This window comes from Bactrocera dorsalis, chromosome 3 (genome assembly GCF_023373825.1).
Source record: "Bactrocera dorsalis isolate Fly_Bdor chromosome 3, ASM2337382v1, whole genome shotgun sequence".
Lineage (NCBI taxonomy): Eukaryota > Metazoa > Arthropoda > Insecta > Diptera > Tephritidae > Bactrocera > Bactrocera dorsalis.
Window position 1 is genome coordinate 36,476,414 of NC_064305.1, and position 6,583 is coordinate 36,482,996.

At 36.2% G+C, this 6,583-nt stretch overlaps 1 pseudogene; it reads left to right on the forward strand.

Annotated features, from left to right (window-relative positions):
* Positions 1-908: 908 nt before the first annotated feature.
* LOC125777561 (uncharacterized) lies at positions 909-4,976 on the forward strand (annotated as a pseudogene).
* Positions 4,977-6,583: the final 1,607 nt, after the last annotated feature.

Consider the following 6,583-nt stretch of genomic DNA (forward strand, 5'->3'; position numbering starts at 1 on the left):
TTGTGATGCTTCTGCTATTTAGACAATTGTTGTTTTTGTAGAACAATGCTTCAGTTTTTTATGGTGACATATTCACATGTGTACGCATATGTATGTTTGTATGCTTGTGCATTATTTGTTCGGAAGTGTATACAAATATATGTACATATAAGTATATATGAATATATGAACATGCAGATCAATGCGCGCACATGTTATTATTGATAAGTGATAAAATCATGATATGAATTTCTGAACGCGCACATGTGTATACATGCAATCATATGAGCAGATAATAAGATTAATATGATAGACGATGTATTTACATATACATATATTGTTGTGATAAATTCAATTTCTATTACTAAGAAATAATACAAAAATATTTATTAGTATAGTATATTATGTAAAAATCAAATAAAATTATTAAATATTCAAGTCCAAATTGACTGTAAATAGTACTATGCATTCATATAAAATTATACTCATATCATAATTATGTTTACATGTCAATATTGAATTGCCGACGGCAAAACGCAAAAGCATACATTCATACATATGTATGTATTGCATATGTATCACACACAAGCGATCCTCTGGTTGTAAGCTAACATGAAGCATGAAAATATCACAATGCTATTGTTGGGAGTATCATAAGGAGCATGCATACATACGTAAATTAGACTTAGAAAAAATCTAACTACTTGTATATAGTATACAAAAGCATACAGGAACTTTTCCGCCAACCAAAAGTCACCGGCATATAAATACACATGTATGTATATTGCCCTGCATTGGTTCTCTTTTATTTACATTTACATGTTATTCTCATAGACTCTAAAAACCCCTCAATCGCTGTTAAATGTGGTGAAACTCGCTCATAATTTGTCTGTGGTGAGACTCTTCCATCTCTGCCGAGTTAGCCAAAAATATTTTTACGTTATTCGCGCCGTGAACCTTCTCTATATTAAACGTTCTCTGACGGATGTGTACTGTGCGAAATACGCAAACGATAAGCCGAAACACGTCTACACAGAGCGAGCTTTAGTCGATGACTGGACCGTCTTATTCACTCTATTATCGAATGCATTCCAGATTATGAAGTGTATTGAACGCCTCTTGGAAGTCGATAAAGATGAGATAAAGAAGGAAGCGTCATCATTTCATTAATTTTTTCTATACCGGAAACAAAACGCTTTCTGGAGTCTTCGTGACAGGGGCCTAAGATCCTGGGTCTCAAACAAAGATACTTATAAATAGCTTTTTGAGCTCGAAGAGCTTACGGTCTTTTTCTTCTTACGGTTTTACTATCACTTTTTTCAGTTAAGTCCCGCATCAAAATCCCTATCTCCTCCAAGCCTGCCGTAAGGAACTTCGTTCCAATATGTATTGTTTACAATTAATTAAACTTTTTAAGGAAAACGAATCGAAAGAATATGGCAACACAATGACACATTCAAAGCTCTAAAGCTTATTCACAAAAGAGCAACGTAAACTTTTTCAATGGTGAAGAAATGTGCAGGGGAGCGAACCCTTAGAGCCCGCTTAACCCTAGACGGTCATCCTTCGTCAAAATGACTACAAACTATTTTATTTTCACTGTTAATATGTTTTTAATTGTTCGTGTTGATCTGCGCTTTCGTACAGCGATAGTCGGTTGTTTACTCTCTTTGAATACACATATACAGAGGAGCACGCATATCGTAAGTAGATTTTTTTTCGGTTATGTTTTATGGCGTAGTCAAATTGACGAAGGATGACGTTTATGTAACTTTCAGGTTTTTGTGGTATTATCTTCTTGATCAATTAGGGGTTTATTTCGTTTGCCATGACTACTAAGCTACCGTTAAATGATGAGAAAATCGAGAAGTTTCTCTCCTTAATCGATTACGATGAGTTGGAAAGCGAAACTAGTGAACTAAGTATTGACACGGAAGTGGATCAAGACGAATGCACTCAAAATACAAGCTCGTCAGGTGAAGAAACTAGTGTGGATCAATGCGATTATGCTCATAATTCAAGATCTTCCGATCAAGAAACCGAGGTGGATGAAGACGACGTTCCCCTTAATCTTTTAAAATCAAATTCTAATATTATATCATGCTCTGCAGTAACACTGCGTGGCAAAAACGGCCATAAATGGTCATCGGTAAAAGGTAAAACACATCGATATGGTTTGAACATCATACATCAAAATCGAGGTCCAGCGCGTGAATGCAAAATCATAACTGACCCACTAGAATGTTTCCAAATGTTTACCACAAAGGATATTATTAGCGAAATCGAGCAGCGGACAAACCAAGAAATAATTCACCGGCAATCAACCGTGATTGGAGATACAGATATGACACAAAGACGGATCACTTCTGAAACGAAATAAACGCTCTTTTAGGAGTACTAGTAATGATGGCTGTTAGAAAGGATCAGCATTTATCTGCTGATGAATTATTTGATCGGTCATACAGTGGAACCCAGTACATAAGCTTAACCACGAAAGCAAAATTCAAGTTCCTAATGGCTTGCTTACGGTTCGACGATAAGTCTGTACGCATTCAACTAGTAAAGGACAAATTCGCTTCTATAAGGAAAATATGGGAAATGTTTGTCCAATAATGCAGGGAAAATTATATCCTGGTCCATACCTAACAACTGATGAGCAGCTAATGGCATTTAGAGGTAAATGCCGTTTCCGTATGTACATACCAAATAAGCCAGCCAAATATGGCATTAAAATTATAATGATGTGTGATAGTGGAACTAATTACATGGTGAATGCAATGACGTATTTAGGTAAAGGCTCCAATACCACAAAACTGCCTCTTGGAGAGTTCTACGTTAAAGAGCTAACAAAATCAGTACATAGATCGAATAGAAGTATTACGATGGACAACTGGTTTACATCCATACCTTTGGCTCAGTCGTTAGGAAATCACCCGTACAATTTAACAATAGTTGGCACACTCAGATCAAACAAAGCGGAAATACCTTCTGAATTAAAAAACAAAAAGGGACGTAAATGCGGAACGTCAATGTTTTGCTACGACAAAAATTTAACTCTATTATCCTATAAACCAAAACTTAGCAAAATAGTATATCTTCTGTCATCTTGCAATGAAATAGGTACTATTAACCCCGTTTCAAATAAGCCAACCATGATTGAGTTTTACAACGGAACCAAAGGGGGAGTAGACACCCTGGATCAGATGTGTAGCGCAAACGTTTGTTCAAGAAAAACGAACAGGTGGCCATTGTGCCAATTTTTCGGTATGCTGAACATTTCTTTAATAAATTCGTATGTTATTTACACACAACAGGTCCCATTGCTCTGCCCTGCTTTTCTTCGTCGATCCAAAATTCCCCATTCTTCTGGCGACGTCCGGATTATTTTCCATTAACGCAACCAATTTTTGGAATTGTTGCGTTGTTGTACGTTTTGCTCTAGAAGTATCGTTTTGTTAAATATAATTAAATAATTGCAATTGCTAAAATAACGATCAAAATTTACTTACGTCCTTTCCATTTCAAATAGCGAATAAAAAATACATTCGTCAAATTTTGACACTAATGGCGAAGCGAATGACGTTTTTTCGCCTTACAATTCGCCACGGCGAAACTCGCCAAAATTTTCATTCGCTTCGCAGTGACAATACCCGCCATAGTCATTTTTTGTTTGATCTCAATTTGAATTGCGTGCCAAAAAAGAATGGAGCAACTTTGACCACTAAAAAGTTAACAGATATTCTTATTTTGGTCTATATTATGATATTCTAAAGTTTGGTCAAAATCGGAGAACCACGGGTACAAAACAATGTTTCCAATTGATGGAATGGCCCATACACAGGTTACCTTTGTCCATGTGCCATTAAGCGGTTTAATCAAAAATTGGCGCTTGGTAACTTTTCCGATCAATTTTGACGTCGGTTATAGTGTGCCTTGGTCGCGTTATTTAGTATTTCTCGCTATGTCGATGTGAATAGGTTTCGCCGTTGTGGGACCTTTGGTCGCCGAGGCGAATATTAGTATAATGGCCATGCAAATATTACATTTGAATGGTCGTTATTGATTGTTACTAGAAGATGTTCGCAATATTTCTAGGGAATCCATTGCCGAGATTGATAATTGCATTAGGAAAGACAATATATCGGTCAGCGAATGCTTTCGTTATCGTTTATACGGCATTATTTGTCGAAATGTGGATCTGAATGACTTCGAAAAGTATTCGTTTCGTGTGTTCGTTATGTTGGCCTTGAGTGCGACTTTGTTGTGCCTTTTGGGATTTTTAACGGCAACGGTAAGTTAAAATATATGTTAGAGTGACATTTTTAGATATTGGCATGCGATTTTAAGACGGTCAGACGGCCTACTTCATCTACTCTAATTTAGAATAAGGAATATAGAGATCTTATAGCATAGTGGTAGGATATTATACGGTTGACTCGTCGAGGCGCAATTTTGCAGATTGCTTCGGACTCTCATACTTTCAGTTTTGTTATATTATAAGGCTTCAGCTTTTTCAGTAATGCTTTTGGAACGCAAACCTATATTATTTTATAAAGAGGTAGGTGTATGGGATTAGTGAAGTTGTGTTCTAGCATGTAAATATTTGTGTTACAGATACTTTATTTTCAGCTAGGTCTAACTGTGCGGAGTTGCTGATCGTTGTACGCCTGGGCACAACACTGTCGACAACAGTATTTTCTCATATATACAAGCACTGACGGTTCTTTCGCGATGTCTTTTATGATCGTTTAACTAATTCAGTTTTATATATCCTCACAGACAGACAAATTGACCACGTCATATTATTGCTGTGATTGGGAAGATGTTATACTTCATTCAACTAATGCGGAGGAGAACAAGAAATTGATGAAGCTTATAGACTAAGCGATACATTGAAATAGTGAGTTAATACTGGTAGAAATACATAATGTTCATAAAGTTCAATATAATTGGAAACAGATATAAAGGTAGTAGAAAAACAAGTAAGGAAGGGCTAAGTTCGGGTGTCAGCGAACATTTTATACTCTCGCATGATAAAGTGATAATCGAGATTTCATTATCCGTCATTTACATATTTTTTTATTTTGCTGTAAAATTAATTAGAATTAAATTCTGAGAGATTTACCGATATTTTCGGTCAAAAATTAGGTTAGGTTAGGTTAGGCACTGAGTTCTTCGTGTTCGATATCAGGGACCTTGAAAAGTTATAGTCCGATCACGACAATTTTTCCATAAGGGATACCTCAGCTCAAATACCGTATATCTGTAAAGTTTTATTCCGCTATCATCATTGGTTCCTAAAGTATATATTATACAGACAAGGCATCAGATGGAATTCAAAATATCGTTATATTGGAAGAAGGCGTGGTTGTGAACCGATTTCGCCCATATTTCGTACATGTCATCAGGGTGTTAAGAACATATTATATACCGAATTTCATTGAAATCGGTGGAGTTGTTCCTGAGATATGGTTTTTGAATCATAAGTAGGCGACGCCACGCCCATTTTCAATTTTTAAAAGAAAGCCTGGGTGCAGCTTCCTTCTGCCATTTCCTCCGTAAAATTTAGTGTTTCTGACGTTTTTTGTTAGTCGGTTAACGCACTTTTAGTGATTTTCAACATAACCCTTGTATGGGAGGTTGGCGTAGTTATTATCCAATTTCTTCCATTTTTGAAATGTATATGGAAATGCCTGAAGGAAATGACTCTATAGTGTTTGGTTGACATAGCTTTAGTACTTTCAGAGATATGAACAAAAAACTTAGTAAGGGGCGGGGCCACGCCTACTTTTCCAAAAAAATTACGTCCAAATATGCCCCCCCCCTATTGCGATCCTTTGTGCCAAATTTCACTTTAATATCTTTATTTACGGCTTTGTTATAACAATTTATAAGTTTTCGGTTTCCGCCATTTTGTGGGCGTGGCAGTGGGCCGATTTTGCCCATCTTCGTGTACCAAGTTTCATCATGATATCTTACTCAAGTTACAGCTTGCACGGTCGGACGGACGGACAGACGGACGGACGGACAGACAGACATCCGGATTTCAACTCTACTCGTCACCCTGATCACTTTGGTATATATAACCCTATATCTGACTCTTTTAGTTTTAGGAATTACAAACAACCGTTATGTGAACAAAACTATAACACTCTCCTTATCAACATTGTTGCGAGAGTATAATAAATATTATTTGTAGAGATTTCAATACGTTCAAAGTTTAATGAATTTTATAATTCGTAAAATTTTCAAGAGTATAAGTACAGTACAGTAACATTCTTTTATTTGTGCGGAGATCCAAAATGCAATATAAATTGCAGTATTGACAACAAAAAGAGTTGTAGATTTGAATTTCTATAATAATGAAGAGAGTTTACCTAGCGACTGGCTTTAATTGGAAGTTAGTTTTAAACCTACGACGGTTCATCTGATAAGTAAGTTTGGATCACGTTAAATCGATTATCACAAGGGAAGAAAAAGTGCAGACATTATCATTTCTATCTTGCATGGAAGCATGAACTGCCCTTTCGCTTTCTTTGACAAGCTTCAAAAGCTGTCTGACTGAGAATTTTTGTGCAAAAAATGTAGAAGAAGAAGTAGACTG